Source organism: Streptopelia decaocto, assembly GCF_964273445.1.
Source record: "Streptopelia decaocto genome assembly, contig: HAP1_SCAFFOLD_487, whole genome shotgun sequence".
NCBI lineage: Eukaryota > Metazoa > Chordata > Aves > Columbiformes > Columbidae > Streptopelia > Streptopelia decaocto.
The window spans coordinates 29,086-48,230 of NW_028115337.1; the positions used below are offsets into that span (position 1 = coordinate 29,086).

Here is a 19,145-nt window from a genome sequence, read left to right on the forward strand (position 1 = left end):
CCTGCTGCTGCTGCTCCGTGAGTGGGGGGGACGGGGGGGGACACACGGGTGACCCCCGGGGGACCCAGGCGTCCGGCGCCGGAAGGGACCCAGGCGTGCGGGCGAGCTGCCCGCTGGACCAGTCGGACCGGAAGGGGCAATGGCGTCACCGCCCCCAAAATCCTGAGGGCAGCGCCCCAAAAACGAACCCCGGATGCCTGGGTCCTTCCCGGACACCTGGGTCCCTCCCGAACTCCTGGGTCCCTCCCGAACTCCTGGGTCCCTCGTTGGGGAGCGGGGGTCGCTCCCAGGTTCTGCCACCGGCATTTTTATGGATTATTTTTCCCCACAGACGCTGAAATTCCAGCTGGGGAGGTTCCCCCAGGTGAGAAACATGCAAATGAGTCCCTGCATATTCATGAGCAGCCCCTTGGCTCCTCCCACAGCCATTCCGGGGGGACCCAGGAGTCCGGGGGGACCCAGGAGTTCGGGAGGGGACCCAGGCGTCCGGGAGGGACCCCCATCCCCCACCCTGCTGTCGCAACAACCCCCAGGACAGTTGAAACGGGAGGGGGAGGAACAACGGACCCAGGCATCCGGGGGACCGTCTCCAAAGGGACCCAGGCGTCCGGGAGGGGAACCCAGGTGTCCCGGCGGGGACCCGGGTTTCTGGGGGATGGACCCAGGAGTCCAGGGGACCCTCCGCTAAGGGGACCCAGGCGTCCGGGCCCCATAGATTTGATTCAGGAGGGACCCAGGCGTCCGGGCCCCATAGATTTGATCGGGCTGCTGCACCAGCCCGAGGCCACGCCCCCACCCGCCGAGACACGCCCACCATGCCCATACAGTGAGTGTGACCACGCCCCCACCCGCCGAGACACGCCCACCATGCCCATACAGTGAGTGTGACCACGCCCCCACCCGCCGAGACACGCCCACATGCCCATACAGTGAGCGTGACCACGCCCCCGCAAGCCCCGCCCCCTTAGCGCCCAAAGCCCTCCCCATGCTCCTCCCGCCATTGGCCGCCGCGAAGCCTCGCCCCCCGGCTCGGCCGCGCGCCATTGGCCGCCGCCAAAGCCCCGCCCCCCGCGCCGCGTGGCGCTGTTTACCCGCGCGCCGGCTCCCGCCCCCGCCTTCCCCCCCCCCCCCCATTTCCCGGTTACCGGGAGCCGAACACGCGCGTGCAGGACACGGCGGGCGCCAGGGCGCACGCGGCGCGGTAGGCGGGGTCCCGCGCGTGCTCCCGCTCCACGCGCAGCGCGTACATAGACGGCGCCGCCATCGCCGCCCTTCCCATTGGTCCGCCCCGCCTCGCCGCGCCCGCCCATTGGGCCAAAGCTCCCGCCGCTCCTCCCACTGCCCCGCCCGCGCTGAGCCGCCCCGCGCGCTGATTGGCCGGTGCGCCCGCCGCACCCCCCCACCCTCGGTGTGGGAGGCAGGGTCGCACGGACAGGAACACACAGGTACCCCGGGGACACACGGACAGGGACACACGGACACACGGACAGGGACACACGGACAGGGACACACAGGTACCCACGGGGACCCCCAGAGACCCCCCTGTTCCCCCAGATCCCCCCCTTAGCCCCACAGGGCCCCCCCAGCCCCCATTGACCCCCAATGACCCCCCCAGACCCCCCTGTTCCCCCAGATCCCCCCCTTAGCCCCACAGGGCCCCCCCAGCCCCCATTGACCCCCAACCCCTTGTGTCCCCCCAGGACCCCCATGCGGAGCCCCGCCCCCCCGGCCCCGCCCTCCTGCTGCTGCTGCTCCGTGAGTGGGGGGGACGGGGGGGGACACACGGGTGACCCCCGGGGGACCCAGGCGTCCGGCGCCGGAAGGGACCCAGGCATCCGGGCGAGCTGCCCGCTGGACCAGTCGGACCGGAAGGGGCAATGGCGTCACCGCCCCCAAAATCCTGAGGGCAGCGCCCCAAAAATGAACCCTGGGCGCCTGGGTCCCTCCCGAACTCCTGGGTCCCTCCCGAACTCCTGGGTCCTTCCCGAACTCCTGGGTCCCCCCGAACTCCTGGGTCCTTCCCGAACTCCTGGGTCCCCCCGAACTCCTGGGTCCTTCCCGAACTCCTGGGTCCCTCCCGAACTCCTGGGTCCTTCCCGGACGCCTGGGTCCTTCCCGAACTCCTGGGTCCCTCCCGAACTCCTGGGTCCCTCCCGAACACCTGGGTCCTTCCCGGACTCCTGGGTCCTTCCCGGACGCCGGGGTCCTTCCCGGACTCCTGGGTCCCCTCCCGAACTCCTGGGTCCCTTGGGGCACTCCTGGGTCCCTCCCGAACACCTGGGTCCCCCCGAACTCCTGGGTCCCCCCTGAACTCCTGGGTCCCCTCCCGAACTCCTGGGTCCTTCCCGAACTCCTGGGTCCCCCCGAACTCCTGGGTCCCTCCCGAACTCCTGGGTCCCCTCCCGAACTCCTGGGTCCCTCCCGAACTCCTGGGTCCCTCCCGAACTCCTGGGTCCCCTCCCGAACTCCTGGGTCCCTCCCGAACTCCTGGGTCCTTCCCGAACTCCTGGGTCCTTCCCGAACTCCTGGGTCCCTCCCGAACTCCTGGGTCCTTCCCGAACTCCTGGGTCCCTCCCGGACTCCTGGGTCCCTCCCGGACTCCTGGGTCCTTCCCGAACTCCTGGGTCCCCTCCCGAACTCCTGGGTGCTTCCCGAACTCCTGGGTCCTTCCCGGACGCCTGGGTCCCCTCCCGGACGCCTGGGTCCCCTCCCGGACGCCTGGGTCCTTCCCGGACGCCTGGGTCCTTCCCGGACTCCTGGGTCCTTCCCGGACTCCTCGGTCCCCTCCCGAACCCCTGGGTCCCCTCCCGAACTCCTGGGTCCCCTCCCGAACTCCTGGGTCCTTCCTGAACTCCTGGGTCCTTCCCGGACGCCTGGGTCCCTCCAGAACACCTGGGTCCCTCCCGAACTCCTGGGTCCTTCCCGGACTCCTGGGTCCCCCCCGAACTCCTGGGTCCCCTCCCGAACTCCTGGGTCCCCTCCCGAACTCCTGGGTCCCTCCCGAACTCCTGGGTCCCTCCCGAGCTCCTGGGTCCCCTCCCGGACTCCTGGGTCCCTTGGGGCACTCCTGGGTCCCTCCCGAACTCCTGGGTCCCCTCCCGAACTCCTGGGTCCCTCCCGAACTCCTGGGTCCCTCCCGAACACCTGGGTCCCTCCCGAACTCCTGGGTCCCCCCTGATCTCCTGGGTCCCCTCCCGAACTCCTGGGTCCCTCCCGAACTCCTGGGTCCTTCCCGAACTCCTGGGTCCCTCCCGAACTCCTGGGTCCCTCCCGAACTCCTGGGTCCCCTCCCGCACTCCTGGGTCCCCTCCCAAACGCCTGGGTCCTTCCCGGACGCCTGGGTCCTTCCCGGACTCCTGGGTCCTTCCCAGACGCCGGGGTCCTTCCCGGACTCCTGGGTCCCCTCCCGAACTCCTGGGTCCCTTGGGGCACTCCTGGGTCCCTCCCGAACACCTGGGTCCCCCCCTGAACTCCTGGGTCCCCCCTGAACTCCTGGGTCCCCTCCCGAACTCCTGGGTCCTTCCCGAACTCCTGGGTCCCCCCGAACTCCTGGGTCCCTCCCGAACTCCTGGGTCCCTCCCGAACTCCTGGGTCCCCTCCCGAACTCCTGGGTCCCCTCCCGAACTCCTGGGTCCCTCCCGAACTCCTGGGTCCTTCCCGAACTCCTGGGTCCTTCCCGAACTCCTGGGTCCCTCCCGAACTCCTGGGTCCTTCCCGAACTCCTGGGTCCCTCCCGGACTCCTGGGTCCCTCCCGGACTCCTGGGTCCTTCCCGAACTCCTGGGTCCCCTCCCGAACTCCTGGGTCCCCTCCCGAACTCCTGGGTGCTTCCCGAACTCCTGGGTCCTTCCCGGACGCCTGGGTCCCCTCCCGGACGCCTGGGTCCCCTCCCGGACGCCTGGGTCCTTCCCGGACGCCTGGGTCCTTCCCGGACTCCTGGGTCCTTCCCGGACTCCTCGGTCCCCTCCCGAACCCCTGGGTCCCCTCCCGAACTCCTGGGTCCCCTCCCGAACTCCTGGGTCCCTCCCGAACTCCTGGGTCCCCTCCCGAACTCCTGGGTCCCCTCCCGAACTCCTGGGTCCCTCCCGAACTCCTGGGTCCCCTCCCGAACTCTTGGGTCCTTCCCGGACGCCTGGGTCCCCTCCCGAACTCCTGGGTCCCTCCCGGACGCCTGGGTCCTTCCCGGACTCCTGGGTCCCCTCCCGGACTCCTGGGTCCCCTCCCGGACTCCTGGGTCCTTCCCGGACTCCTGGGTCCCCTCCCGAATGCCTGGGTCCCTCCCGAACTCCTGGGTCCCCCCTGAACTCCTGGGTCCTTCCCGAACTCCTGGGTCCCCTCCCGAACTCCTGGGTCCCTCCCGAACTCCTGGGTCCTTCCCGAACTCCTGGGTCCCTCCCGAACTCCTGGGTCCCTCCCGAACTCCTGGGTCCCCTCCCGAACTCCTGGGTCCCCTCCCGAACTCCTGGGTCCCTCCCGAACTCCTGGGTCCCTCCCGAACTCCTGGGTCCCTCCCGGACGCCTGGGTCCCCTCCCGGACGCCTGGGTCCCCTCCCGAACTCCTGGGTCCCTTGGGGCACTCCTGGGTCCCTCCCGAACACCTGGGTCCCTCCCGAACACCTGGGTCCCTCCCGAACACCTGGGTCCCCTTGAACTCCTGGGTCCCCTCCCGAACTCCTGGGTCCCCTCCCGAACTCCTGGGTCCCTCCCGAACGCCTGGGTCCCCTCCCGGACTCCTGGGTCCCTTGGGGCACTCCTGGGTCCCCTCCCGAACACCTGGGTCCCCTCCCGAACTCCTCGTTCCCCTCCCGAACTCCTGGGTCCCTCCCGAACACCTGGGTCCCTCCCGAACACCTGGGTCCCTCCCGAACACCTGGGTCCCCCCGAACTCCTGGGTCCCCTCCCGGACTCCTGGGTCCCTCCCGAACACCTGGGTCCCCCCAAACTCCTGGGTCCCCTCCCGAACTCCTGGGTCCCTCCCGAACTCCTGGGTCCTTCCCGGACTCCTGGGTCCTTCCCGGACTCCTCGGTCCCCTCCCGAATGCCTGGGTCCCTCCCGAGCTCCTGGGTCCCCTCCCGGACTCCTGGGTCCCTTGGGGCACTCCTGGGTCCCCTCCCGAACTCCTGGGTCCCCTCCCGAACTCCTGGGTCCCCTCCCGAACTCCTGGGTCCCCTCCCGAACTCCTGGGTCCCTCCCGAACTCCTGGGTCCCTCCCGAACTCCTGGGTCCCTCCCGAACTCCTGGGTCCCCTCCCGAACTCCTGGGTCCTTCCCGAACTCCTGGGTCCTTCCCGAACTCCTGGGTCCCTCCCAAACTCCTGGGTCCTTCCCGAACTCCTGGGTCCCTCCCGAACACCTGGGTCCCCCCTGAACTCCTGGGTCCCTCCCGAACTCCTGGGTCCTTCCCGAACTCCTGGGTCCCCCCCGAACTCCTGGGTCCCCTCCCGAACTCCTGGGTCCCTCCCGAACTCCTGGGTCCCCCCCGAACTCCTGGGTCCTTCCCGAACTCCTGGGTCCCTCCCGAACTCCTGGGTCCCTCCCGGACTCCTGGGTCCCCTCCCGAACTCCTGGGTCCCCTCCCGAACTCCTGGGTCCCCCCCGAACTCCTGGGTCCCCCCCTGAACTCCTGGGTCCCTCCCGGACTCCTGGGTCCCTCCCGGACTCCTGGGTCCTTCCCGAACTCCTGGGTCCCCCCCTGAACTCCTGGGTCCCTCCCGGACTCCTGGGTCCCTCCCGGACTCCTGGGTCCTTCCCGAACTCCTGGGTCCCCTCCCGAGCTCCTGGGTCCCCTCCCGGACTCCTGGGTCCCTTGGGGCACTCCTGGGTCCCCTCCCGAACTCCTGGGTCCCCTCCCGAACTCCTGGGTCCCTTGGGGCACTCCTGGGTCCCTCCCGAACACCTGGGTCCCTCCCGAACTCCTGGGTCCCTCCCGAGCTCCTGGGTCCTTCCCGAACTCCTGGGTCCCTCCCGAACTCCTGGGTCCTTCCCGAACTCCTGGGTCCCTCCCGAACACCTGGGTCCCCCCTCAACTCCTGGGTCCCTCCCGAACACCTGGGTCCCCTTGAACTCCTGGGTCCCCTCCCGAACTCCTGGGTCCCCTCCCGAACTCCTGGGTCCCTCCCGAACGCCTGGGTCCCCTCCCGGACTCCTGGGTCCCCTCCCAAACGCCTGGGTCCTTCCCGGACGCCTGGGTCCTTCCCGGACTCCTGGGTCCTTCTCGGACGCCGGGGTCCTTCCCGGACTCCTGGGTCCCCTCCCGAACTCCTGGGTCCCTTGGGGCACTCCTGGGTCCCTCCCGAACACCTGGGTCCCCCCGAACTCCTGGGTCCCCTCCCGAACTCCTGGGTCCCCTCCCGAACTCCTGGGTCCTTCCCGAACTCCTGGGTCCCCCCGAACTCCTGGGTCCCTCCCGAACTCCTGGGTCCTTCCCGAACTCCTGGGTCCCTCCCGAACTCCTGGGTCCCTCCCGAACTCCTGGGTCCCCTCTCGAACTCCTGGGTCCCTCCCGAACTCCTGGGTCCTTCCCGAACTCCTGGGTCCTTCCCGAACTCCTGGGTCCCTCCCGAACTCCTGGGTCCCTCCCGGACTCCTGGGTCCCTCCCGGACTCCTGGGTCCCTCCCGGACTCCTGGGTCCTTCCCGAACTCCTGGGTCCCCTCCCGAACTCCTGGGTGCTTCCCGAACTCCTGGGTCCTTCCCGGACGCCTGGGTCCCCTCCCGGACGCCTGGGTCCCCTCCCGGACGCCTGGGTCCTTCCCGGACGCCTGGGTCCTTCCCGGACTCCTGGGTCCTTCCCGGACTCCTCGGTCCCCTCCCGAACGCCTGGGTCCCCTCCCGAACCCCTGGGTCCCCTCCTGAACTCCTGGGTCCCCTCCCGAACTCCTGGGTCCCTCCCGAACTCCTGGGTCCCCTCCCGAACTCCTGGGTCCCCTCCCGAACTCCTGGGTCCCTCCCGAACTCCTGGGTCCCCTCCCGAACTCTTGGGTCCTTCCCGGACGCCTGGGTCCCCTCCCGAACTCCTGGGTCCCTCCCGGACGCCTGGGTCCTTCCCGGACTCCTGGGTCCCCTCCCGGACTCCTGGGTCCCCTCCCGGACTCCTGGGTCCTTCCCGGACTCCTGGGTCCCCTCCCGAATGCCTGGGTCCCTCCCGAACTCCTGGGTCCCCCCTGAACTCCTGGGTCCTTCCCGAACTCCTGGGTCCCCTCCCGAACTCCTGGGTCCCTCCCGAACTCCTGGGTCCTTCCCGAACTCCTGGGTCCCTCCCGAACTCCTGGGTCCCTCCCGAACTCCTGGGTCCCTCCCGAACTCCTGGGTCCCCTCCCGAACTCCTGGGTCCCTCCCGAACTCCTGGGTCCCTCCCGGACGCCTGGGTCCCCTCCCGGACGCCTGGGTCCCCTCCCGAACTCCTGGGTCCCTTGGGGCACTCCTGGGTCCCTCCCGAACACCTGGGTCCCTCCCGAACACCTGGGTCCCCTTGAACTCCTGGGTCCCCTCCCGAACTCCTGGGTCCCTCCCGAACACCTGGGTCCCTCCCGAACACCTGGGTCCCTCCCGAACACCTGGGTCCCCCCGAACTCCTGGGTCCCCTCCCGGACTCCTGGGTCCCTCCCGAACACCTGGGTCCCCCCAAACTCCTGGGTCCCCTCCCGAACTCCTGGGTCCCTCCCGAACTCCTGGGTCCCTCCCGAACTCCTGGGTCCTTCCCGGACTCCTGGGTCCTTCCCGGACTCCTCGGTCCCCTCCCGAACGCCTGGGTCCCTCCCGAGCTCCTGGGTCCCCTCCCGGACTCCTGGGTCCCTTGGGGCACTCCTGGGTCCCCTCCCGAACTCCTGGGTCCCCTCCCGAACTCCTGGGTCCCCTCCCGAACTCCTGGATCCCCTCCCGAACTCCTGGGTCCCTCCCGAACTCCTGGGTCCCTCCCGAACTCCTGGGTCCCCTCCCGAACTCCTGGGTCCTTCCCGAACTCCTGGGTCCTTCCCGAACTCCTGGGTCCTTCCCGAACTCCTGGGTCCCTCCCGAACTCCTGGGTCCTTCCCGAACTCCTGGGTCCCTCCCGAACACCTGGGTCCCCCCTGAACTCCTGGGTCCCTCCCGAACTCCTGGGTCCCTCCCGAACTCCTGGGTCCCCCCCGAACTCCTGGGTCCTTCCCGAACTCCTGGGTCCCTCCCGAACTCCTGGGTCCTTCCCGAACTCCTGGGTCCCTCCCGAACTCCTGGGTCCCTCCCGGACTCCTGGGTCCCCTCCCGAACTCCTGGGTCCCCTCCCGAACTCCTGGGTCCCCCCCGAACTCCTGGGTCCCTCCCGGACTCCTGGGTCCCTCCCGGACTCCTGGGTCCTTCCCGAACTCCTGGGTCCCCTCCCGAACTCCTGGGTCCCCTCCCGAACTCCTGGGTCCCCTCCCGAACTCCTGGGTCCTTCCCGGACGCCTGGGTCCTTCCCGGACTCCTGGGTCCTTCCCGGACTCCTCGGTCCCCTCCCGAACGCCTGGGTCCCTCCCGAGCTCCTGGGTCCTTCCCGGACTCCTGGGTCCTTCCCGGACGCCTGGGTCCCCTCCCGAACGCCTGGGTCCCTCCCGAGCTCCTGGGTCCCCTCCCGAACTCCTGGGTCCCCCCTGAACTCCTGGGTCCTTCCCGAACTCCTGGGTCCCCTCCCGAACTCCTGGGTCCCTCCCGAACTCCTGGGTCCCTCCCGAACTCCTGGGTCCCCCCTGAACTCCTGGGTCCCCTCCCGAACTCCTGGGTCCCTCCCGAACTCCTGGGTCCCTTGGGGCACTCCTGGGTCCCTCCCGAACACCTGGGTCCCTCCCGAACACCTGGGTCCCCCCCGAACTCCTGGGTCCCTCCCGAACTCCTGGGTCCCTCCCGAACACCTGGGTCCCTCCCGAACACCTGGGTCCCCTCCCGAACTCCTGGGTCCCTCCCGAACTCCTGGGTCCCCTCCCGAACTCCTGGGTCCCCTCCCGAACTCCTGGGTCCCTCCCGGACGCCTGGGTCCCCTCCCGAACTCCTGGGTCCCCTCCCGGACGCCTGGGTCCCCTCCCGAACTCCTGGGTCCCTTGGGGCACTCCTGGGTCCCTCCCGAACACCTGGGTCCCTCCCGAACACCTGGGTCCCCCCGAACTCCTGGGTCCCCTCCCGAACTCCTGGGTCCCCTCCCGAACTCCTGGGTCCCTCCCGAGCTCCTGGGTCCCCTCCCGGACTCCTGGGTCCCTTGGGGCACTCCTGGGTCCCCTCCCGAACTCCTGGGTCCCCTCCCGAACTCCTGGGTCCCTCCCGAACACCTGGGTCCCTCCCGAACACCTGGGTCCCCCCTGAACTCCTGGGTCCCCTCCCGAACTCCTGGGTCCCTCCCGAACACCTGGGTCCCTCCCGAACTCCTGGGTCCCTCCCGAACTCCTGGGTCCCCTCCCGAACGCCTGGGTCCCTCCCGAGCTCCTGGGTCCCCTCCCGAACTCCTGGGTCCCCCCTGAACTCCTGGGTCCTTCCCGAACTCCTGGGTCCCCTCCCGAACTCCTGGGTCCCTCCCGAACTCCTGGGTCCCTCCCGAACTCCTGGGTCCCCCCTGAACTCCTGGGTCCCCTCCCGAACTCCTGGGTCCCTCCCGAACTCCTGGGTCCCTTGGGGCACTCCTGGGTCCCTCCCGAACACCTGGGTCCCCCCTGAACTCCTGGGTCCCCTCCCGAACTCCTGGGTCCCTCCCGAACTCCTGGGTCCCTCCCGAGCTCCTGGGTCCCCTCCCGGACTCCTGGGTCCCTTGGGGCACTCCTGGGTCCCCTCCCGAACACCTGGGTCCCCTCCCGAACTCCTCGTTCCCCTCCCGAACTCCTGGGTCCCTCCCGAACTCCTGGGTCCCCTCCCGAACTCCTGGGTCCCCTCCCGAACTCCTGGGTCCCCTCCCGAACTCCTGGGTCCCTCCCGAACTCCTGGGTCCCTCCCGAACACCTGGGTCCCTCCCGAACTCCTGGGTCCCTCCCGAACACCTGGGTCCCCCCGAACTCCTGGGTCCCTCCCGAACTCCTGGGTCCCCTCCCGAACTCCTGGGTCCCTCCCGAACTCCTGGGTCCCCTCCCGAACTCCTGGGTCCCTCCCGAACACCTGGGTCCCCCCGAACTCCTGGGTCCCCTCCCGAACTCCTGGGTCCCTCCCGAACTCCTGGGTCCCTCCCGAACTCCTGGGTCCCTCCCGAACTCCTGGGTCCCCCCTGAACTCCTGGGTCCCCTCCCGAACTCCTGGGTCCCTCCCGAACTCCTGGGTCCGTTGGGGCACTCCTGGGTCCCTCCCGAACACCTGGGTCCCTCCCGAACACCTGGGTCCCCCCTGAACTCCTGGGTCCCCTCCCGAACTCCTGGGTCCCTCCCGAACTCCTGGGTCCCTCCCGAACTCCTGGGTCCTTCCCGGACGCCTGGGTCCCCTCCCGAACTCCTGGGTCCTTCCCGAACTCCTGGGTCCTTCCCGAACTCCTGGGTCCCCTCCCGAACTCCTGGGTCCTTCCCGAACTCCTGGGTCCTTCCCGAACTCCTGGGTCCTTCCCGAACTCCTGGGTCCTTCCCGAACTCCTGGGTCCCCTCCCGAACTCCTGGGTCCCTCCCGAGCTCCTGGGTCCCCTCCCGGACTCCTGGGTCCCTTGGGGCACTCCTGGGTCCCCTCCCGAACTCCTGGGTCCCCTCCCGAACTCCTGGTTCCCCTCCCGAACTCCTGGGTCCCTCCCGAACTCCTGGGTCCTTCCCGAACTCCTGGGTCCCTCCCGGACTCCTGGGTCCCTCCCGAACTCCTGGGTCCCCTCCCGAACTCCTGGGTCCCCTCCCGAACTCCTGGGTCCCCTCCCGAACTCCTGGGTCCCTCCCGAGCTCCTGGGTCCCCTCCCGGACTCCTGGGTCCCTTGGGGCACTCCTGGGTCCCCTCCCGAACTCCTGGGTCCCCTCCCGAACTCCTGGTTCCCCTCCCGAACTCCTGGTTCCCCTCCCGAACTCCTGGGTCCCTCCCGAACACCTGGGTCCCTCCCGAACTCCTGGGTCCTTCCCGAACTCCTGGGTCCCTCCCGGACTCCTGGGTCCCTCCCGAACTCCTGGGTCCCCTCCCAAACTCCTGGGTCCCCTCCCGAACTCCTGGGTCCCCTCCCGAACTCCTGGGTCCCCTCCCGAACTCCTGGGTCCCTCCCGAGCTCCTGGGTCCCCTCCCGGACTCCTGGGTCCCTTGGGGCACTCCTGGGTCCCCTCCCGAACTCCTGGTTCCCCTCCCGAACTCCTGGGTCCCTCCCGAACACCTGGGTCCCTCCTGAACACGTGGGTCCCCCCGAACTCCTGGGTCCCCTCCCGAACTCCTGGGTCCTTCCCGAACTCCTGGGTCCCTCCCGGACTCCTGGGTCCCTCCCGAACTCCTGGGTCCCTCCCGAACTCCTGGGTCCCCTCCCGAACTCCTGGGTCCCCTCCCGGACTCCTGGGTCCTTCCCGGACTCCTGGGTCCTTCCCGGACTCCTCGGTCCCCTCCCGAACGCCTGGGTCCCTCCCGAGCTCCTGGGTCCTTCCCGGACGCCTGGGTCCCTCCCGAACTCCTGGGTCCTTCCCGAACTCCTGGGTCCCCTCCCGAACTCCTGGGTCCCTCCCGAACTCCTGGGTCCCTCCCGAACTCCTGGGTCCCTCCCGAACACCTGGGCCCCTCCTGAACACCTGGGTCCCCTCCCGAACTCCTGGGTCCCCCCTGAACTCCTGGGTCCCCTCCCGAACTCCTGGTTCCCCTCCCGAACTCCTGGGTCCCTCCCGAACACCTGGGTCCCTCCTGAACACGTGGGTCCCCCCGAACTCCTGGGTGCCTCCCGGACTCCTGGGTCCCTCCCGAACTCCTGGGTCCCTCCCGAACTCCTGGGTCCCCTCCCGAACTCCTGGGTCCCTCCCGAACTCCTGGGTCCTTCCCGAACTCCTGGGTCCTTCCCGAACTCCTGGGTCCCTCCCGAACTCCTGGGTCCCCTCCCGAATGCCTGGGTCCCTCCCGAACTCCTGGGTCCCCTCTCGAACTCCCGGGTCCCCTCCCAAACTCCCGGGTCCCTCCCGAACTCCTGGGTCCCCTCCCGAACTCCTGGGTCCCCTCCCGAACTCCTGGGTCCCTCCCGGACGCCTGGGTCCCCTCCCGAACTCCTGGGTCCCTTGGGGCACTCCTGGGTCCCTCCCGAACTCCTGGGTCCCTCCCGAACACCTGGGTCCCCCCTGAACTCCTGGGTCCCTCCCGAACTCCTGGGTCCCTCCCGAACTCCTGGGTCCCTCCCGAACTCCTGGGTCCCTCCCGAACACCTGGGTCCCCCCTGAACTCCTGGGTCCCCTCCCGAACTCCTGGGTCCCTCCCGGACTCCTGGGTCCTTCCCGGACGCCTGGGTCCCCTCCCGAACTCCTGGTTCCCCTCCCGGACGCCTGGGTCCCCTCCCGAACTCCTGGGTCCCCTCCCGAACTCCTGGGTCCCTCCCGAACTCCTGGGTCCTTCCTGAACTCCTGGGTCCCTCCCGAACACCTGGGTCCCCCCTGAACTCCTGGGTCCCTCCCGAACTCCTGGGTCCCCTCCCGAACACCTGGGTCCCTCCCGAACTCCTGGGTCCCTCCCGAACTCCTGGGTCCTTCCCGAACTCCTGGGTCCCTCCCGAACTCCTGGGTCCCCCCTGAACTCCTGGGTCCCTCCCGAACTCCTGGGTCCTTCCCGGACGCCTGGGTCCCCTCCCGAACTCCTGGGTCCTTCCCGGACTCCTGGGTCCCTCCCGGACTCCTGGGTCCCCTCCCGAACTCCTGGGTCCTTCCCGGACGCCTGGGTCCCCTCCCGAACTCCTGGGTCCTTCCCGGACGCCTGGGTCCCCTCCCGAACTCCTGGGTCCCCTCCCGAACTCCTGGGTCCCTCCCGAAATCCTGGGTCCCTTGGGGCACTCCTGGGTCCCTCCCGAACTCCTGGGTCCCTCCCGAACTCCTGGGTCCCCTCCCGAACTCCTGGGTCCCCTCCCGAACTCCTGGGTCCCCTCCCGGACTCCTGGGTCCTTCCCGGACTCCTGGGTCCTTCCCGGACTCCTCGGTCCCCTCCCGAACGCCTGGGTCCCTCCCGAGCTCCTGGGTCCTTCCCGGACGCCTGGGTCCCTCCCGAACTCCTGGGTCCTTCCCGAACTCCTGGGTCCCCTCCCGAACTCCTGGGTCCCTCCCGAACTCCTGGGTCCCTCCCGAACACCTGGGCCCCTCCTGAACACCTGGGTCCCCTCCCGAACTCCTGGGTCCCCCCTGAACTCCTGGGTCCCCTCCCGAACTCCTGGTTCCCCTCCCGAACTCCTGGGTCCCTCCCGAACACCTGGGTCCCTCCTGAACACGTGGGTCCCCCCGAACTCCTGGGTCCCTCCCGGACTCCTGGGTCCCTCCCGAACTCCTGGGTCCCTCCCGAACTCCTGGGTCCCCTCCCGAACTCCTGGGTCCCTCCCGAACTCCTGGGTCCTTCCCGAACTCCTGGGTCCTTCCCGAACTCCTGGGTCCCTCCCGAACTCCTGGGTCCCCTCCCGAATGCCTGGGTCCCTCCCGAACTCCTGGGTCCCCTCTCGAACTCCCGGGTCCCCTCCCAAACTCCCGGGTCCCTCCCGAACTCCTGGGTCCCCTCCCGAACTCCTGGGTCCCCTCCCGAACTCCTGGGTCCCTCCCGGACGCCTGGGTCCCCTCCCGAACTCCTGGGTCCCTTGGGGCACTCCTGGGTCCCTCCCGAACTCCTGGGTCCCTCCCGAACACCTGGGTCCCCCCTGAACTCCTGGGTCCCTCCCGAACTCCTGGGTCCCTCCCGAACTCCTGGGTCCCTCCCGAACACCTGGGTCCCCCCTGAACTCCTGGGTCCCCTCCCGAACTCCTGGGTCCCTCCCGGACTCCTGGGTCCTTCCCGGACGCCTGGGTCCCCTCCCGAACTCCTGGTTCCCCTCCCGGACGCCTGGGTCCCCTCCCGAACTCCTGGGTCCCCTCCCGAACTCCTGGGTCCCTCCCGAACTCCTGGGTCCTTCCTGAACTCCTGGGTCCCTCCCGAACACCTGGGTCCCCCCTGAACTCCTGGGTCCCTCCCGAACTCCTGGGTCCCCTCCCGAACACCTGGGTCCCTCCCGAACTCCTGGGTCCCTCCCGAACTCCTGGGTCCTTCCCGAACTCCTGGGTCCCTCCCGAACTCCTGGGTCCCCCCTGAACTCCTGGGTCCCTCCCGAACTCCTGGGTCCTTCCCGGACGCCTGGGTCCCCTCCCGAACTCCTGGGTCCTTCCCGGACTCCTGGGTCCCTCCCGGACTCCTGGGTCCCCTCCCGAACTCCTGGGTCCTTCCCGGACGCCTGGGTCCCCTCCCGAACTCCTGGGTCCTTCCGGGACGCCTGGGTCCCCTCCCGAACTCCTGGGTCCCCTCCCGAACTCCTGGGTCCCTCCCGAAATCCTGGGTCCCTTGGGGCACTCCTGGGTCCCTCCCGAACACCTGGGTCCTTCCCGGACTCCTGGGTCCCCCCTGAACTCCTGGGTCCTTCCCGGACTCCTGGGTCCCTCCCGAACTCCTGGGTCCCTCCCGAACTCCTGGGTCCCCTCCCGAACTCCTGGGTCCTTCCCGGACGCCTGGGTCCCCTCCCGAACTCCTGGGTCCTTCCCGGACTCCTGGGTCCCTCCCGGACTCCTGGGTCCCCTCCCGAACTCCTGGGTCCTTCCCGGACGCCTGGGTCCCCTCCCGAACTCCTGGGTCCTTCCCGGACGCCTGGGTCCCCTCCCGAACTCCTGGGTCCCCTCCCGAACTCCTGGGTCCCTCCCGAAATCCTGGGTCCCTTGGGGCACTCCTGGGTCCCTCCCGAACCCCTGGGTCCCTCCCGAACACCTGGGTCCTTCCCGGACTCCTGGGTCCCCCCTGAACTCCTGGGTCCTTCCCGGACTCCTGGGTCCCTCCCGAACTCCTGGGTCCCTCCCGAACTCCTGGGTCCCCTCCCGAACTCCTGGGTCCCTCCCGAACTCCTGGGTCCCTCCCGAACTCCTGGGTCCCCTCCCGAACTCCTGGGTCCTTCCCGGACGCCTGGGTCCTTCCCGGACTCCTGGGTCCTTCCCGGACTCCTCGGTCCCCTCCCGAACGCCTGGGTCCCTCCCGAGCTCCTGGGTCCTTCCCGGACTCCTGGGTCCTTCCCGGACGCCTGGGTCCCTCCCGAACTCCTGGGTCTCTCCCGAACTCCTGGGTCCCCTCCCGAACTCCTGGGTCCCCTCCCGAACTCCTGGGTCCCTCCCGAACACCTGGGTCCCTCCCGAACTCCTGGGTCCCCTCCCGAACTCTTGGGTCCTTCCCGGACTCCTGGGTCCCCTCCCGGACTCCTGGGTCCCCTCCCGGACTCCTGGGTCCTTCCCGGACTCCTGGGTCCCCTCCCGAACGCCTGGGTCCCCTCCCGAGCTCCTGGGTCCCCTCCCGAACTCCTGGGTCCCCCCTGAACTCCTGGGTCCTTCCCGAACTCCTGGGTCCCCTCCCGAACTCCTGGGTCCCTCCCGAACTCCTGGGTCCCTCCCGAACTCCTGGGTCCCTCCCGAACTCCTGGGTCCCCCCTGAACTCCTGGGTCCCCTCCCGAACTCCTGGGTCCCTCCCGAACTCCTGGGTCCCTTGGGGCACTCCTGGGTCCCTCCCGAACACCTGGGTCCCCCCTGAACTCCTGGGTCCTTCCCGGACTCCTGGGTCCCCTCCCAAACTCCTGGGTCCCTACGGAACTCCTGGGTCCCTTGGGGCACTCCTGGGTCCTTCCCGAACACCTGGGTCCCCCCCGAACACCTGGGTCCTTCCCGGACTCCTGCGTCCTTCCCGGACGCCTGGGTCCCCTCCCGAACTCCTGGGTCCCCTCCCGAACTCCTGGGTCCCCTCCCGGACGCCTGGGTCCCCTCCCGAACTCCTGTTTCCCTCCCGAACTCCTGGGTCCTTCCCAAACGCCTGGGTCCCCTCCCGAAATCCTGGGTCCCCTCCCGAACTCCTGGGTCCCCCCTGAACTCCTGGGTCCCCTCCCGGACTCCTGGGTCCCCTCCCGAACACCTGGGTCCCCCCTGAACTCCTGGGTCCCCTCCCGAACACCTGGGTCCCCCTGAACTCCTGGGTCCCCTCCCGAACTCCTAGGTCTCTCCCGAACTCCTGGGTCCCTCCCGAACACCTGGGTCCCCCTGAACTCCTGGGTCCTCCCCGAACACCTGGGTCCCTCCCGAACACCTGGGTCCCTCCCGAACACCTGGGTCCCCCCTGAACTCCTGGGTCCCCTCCCGAACGCCTGGGTCCCCTCCCGAACGCCTGGGTCCTTCCCGGACTCCTGGGTCCCTCCCGGACTCCTGGGTCCCTCCCGGACTCCTGGGTCCTTCCCGGACGCCTGGGTCCCCTCCCGAACTCCTGGGTCCCCTCCCGAACTCCTGGGTCCTTCCCGGACTCCTGGGTCCCTCCCGGACGCCTGGGTCCCTCCCGAACTCCTGGGTCCCTCCCGAACACCTGGGTCCCCTCCCGAACTCCTGGGTCCCTCCCGAACACCTGGGTCCCTCCCGAACTCCTGGGTCCCTCCCGAACACCTGGGTCCTTCCCGAACTCTTGGGTCCTTCCCGAACTCCTGGGTCCCCTCCCGAACTCCTGGGTCCCTCCCGAACTCCTGGGTCCCTCCCGAACTCCTGGGTCCCCCCTGAACTCCTGGGTCCCCTCCCGAACTCCTGGGTCCTTCCCGACCTCCTGGGTCCTTCCCGACCTCCTGGGTCCCTCCCGAACACCTGGGTCCCCCCTGAACTCCTGGGTCCCTCCCGAACTCCTGGGTCCCCTCCAGGACGCCTGGGTCCCCTCCCGAACTCCTGGGTCCCTTGGGGCACTCCTGGGTCCCTCCCGAACACCTGGGTCCCTCCCGAACACCTGGGTCCCTCCCGAACTCCTGGGTCCCTCCCGAACACCTGGGTCCCTCCCGAACTCCTGGGTCCCTCCCGAACACCTGGGTCCTTCCCGAACTCCTGGGTCCCTCCCGAACTCCTGGGTCCTTCCCGAACTCCTGGGTCCCCTCCCGAACTCCTGGGTCCCTCCCGAACTCCTGGGTCCCTCCCGAACACCTGGGTCCCCCCTGAACTCCTGGGTCCCCTCCCGAACTCCTGGGTCCCTCCCGAACTCCTGGGTCCCCTCCCGAACTCCTGGGTCCCTCCCGAACTCCTGGGTCCCCTCCCGAACGCCTGGGTCCCCTCCCGGACGCCTGGGTCCCTCCCGAACTCCTGGGTCCCCTCCCGAACGCCTGGGTCCCTCCCGAACTCCTGGGTCCCCTCCCGAACTCCTGGGTCCTTCCCGGACGCCTGGGTCCTTCCCGAACTCCTGGGTCCCCTCCCGAACTCCTGGGTCCCCTCCCGAACTCCTGGGTCCTTCCCGGACGCCTGGGTCCTTCCCGAACTCCTGGGTCCCCTCCCGAACTCCTGGGTCCCCTCCCGAACTCCTGGGTCCTTCCCGGACGGCTGGGTCCTTCCCGGACTCCTGGGTCCCCTCCCGAACGCCTGGGTCCCCTCCCGAACTCCTGGGTCCCTCCCGGACTCCTGGGTCCCCCTGAACTCCTGGGTCCCCCCTGAACTCCTGGGTCCCCTCCCGAAATCCTGGGTCCTTCCCGGACTCCTCGGTCCCCTCCCGAACTCCTGGGTCCCTCCCGGACTCCTGGGTCCCTTGGGGCACTCCTGGCTCCCCTCCCGAACTCCTGGGTCCCTCCCGAACTCCTGGGTCCCTCCCGAACACCTGGGTCCTTCCCGGATGCCTGGGTCCTTCCCAGACTCCTGGGTCCCCCCTGAACTCCTGGGTCCCCACCCGAACTCCTGGGTCCCTCCCGAACACCTGGGTCCCCCCTGAACTCCTGGGTCCCTCCCGAACTCCTGGGTCCTTCCCGAACTCCTGGGTCCCTCCCGAACTCCTGGGTCCTTCCCGAACTCCTGGGTCCTTCCCGAACTCCTGGGTCCCTCCCGAACTCCTGGGTCCCCTCCCGAACACCTGGGTCCCCCCTGAACTCCTGGGTCCCCTCCCGAACTCCTGGGTCCCTCCCGAACTCCTGGGTCCCTCCTGAACTCCTGGGTCCCCTCCCGAACTCCTGGGTCCCTCCCGAACTCCTGGGTCCCTCCCGAACTCCTGGGTCCCCTCCCGAACTCCTGGGTCCCCCCTGAACACCTGGGTCCCCCCTGAACTCCTGGGTCCCTCCCGAACTCCTGGGTCCCTCCCGAACTCCTGGGTCCCCTCCCGAACTCCTGGGTCCTTCCCGGACGACTGGGTCCTTCCCGGACTCCTGGGTCCCCTCCCGGACTCCTGGGTCCTTCCCGAACTCCTGGGTCCCCTCCCGAACTCCTGGGTCCCTCCCAAACTCCTGGGTCCTTCCCGGACTCCTGGGTCCCCTCCCGAACTCCTGGGTCCCTCCCGAACGCCTGGGTCCCTCCCGAGCTCCTGGGTCCCCTCTCGAACTCCTGGGTCCCTCCCGAACTCCTGGGTCCCTCCCGAACTCTTGGGTCCCTCCGGAACTCCTGGGTCCCACCCGAACACCTCGGTCCCCCCTGAACTCCTGGGTCCCCTCCCGAACTCCTGGGTCCCCTCCCGAACACCTGGGTCCCCCCTGAACTCCTGGGTCCCCTCCCGAACTCCTGGGTCCCTCCCGAACTCCTGGGTCCCTTGGGGCACTCCTGGGTCCCTCCCGAACTCCTGGGTCCCTCCCGAACTCCTGGGTCCTTCCCGAACTCCTGGGTCCCTCCTGAACACCTGGGTCCCCCCTGAACTCCTGGGTCCCCTCCCGGACGCCTGGGTCCCCTCCCGAACTCCTGGGTCCCTTGGGGCACTCCTGGGTCCCTCCCGAACACCTGAGTCCCTCCCGGACTCCTGGGTCCTTCCCGGACTCCTGGGTCCCCTCCCGAACGCCTGGGTCCCTCCCGAGCTCCTGGGTCCCTCCCGGACTCCTGGGTCCCCTCCCGAACTCCTGGGTCCCTCCCGAACACCTGGGTCCCCCCTGAACTGCTGGGTCCCCTCCCGAACTCCTGGGTCCCCTCCCGGACTCCTGGGTCCTTCCCGGACTCCTGGGTCCCTCCCGAACTCCTGGGTCCCTCCCGAGCTCCTGGGTCCCCTCCCGAACTCCTGGGTCCCTCCCGAACTCCTGGGTCCCTCCCGAACTCCTGGGTCCTTCCCGAACTCCTG

The 19,145-nt window shown here is 69.6% G+C and overlaps 1 long non-coding RNA gene across 1 annotated transcript in view; it reads left to right on the forward strand.

The window, feature by feature from the left end:
- The first annotated feature begins 1,472 nt into the window (after positions 1 to 1,472).
- The window catches only part of LOC309452807, a 33,866-nt gene continuing 16,193 nt past the window's right edge, over positions 1,473 to 19,145 (forward strand). The window contains exons 1-2 of the long non-coding RNA XR_014186630.1: positions 1,473 to 1,514; positions 1,701 to 1,755. This is a non-coding gene — a long non-coding RNA (uncharacterized lncRNA). The remainder of the gene's footprint in view (positions 1,515 to 1,700; positions 1,756 to 19,145) is intronic.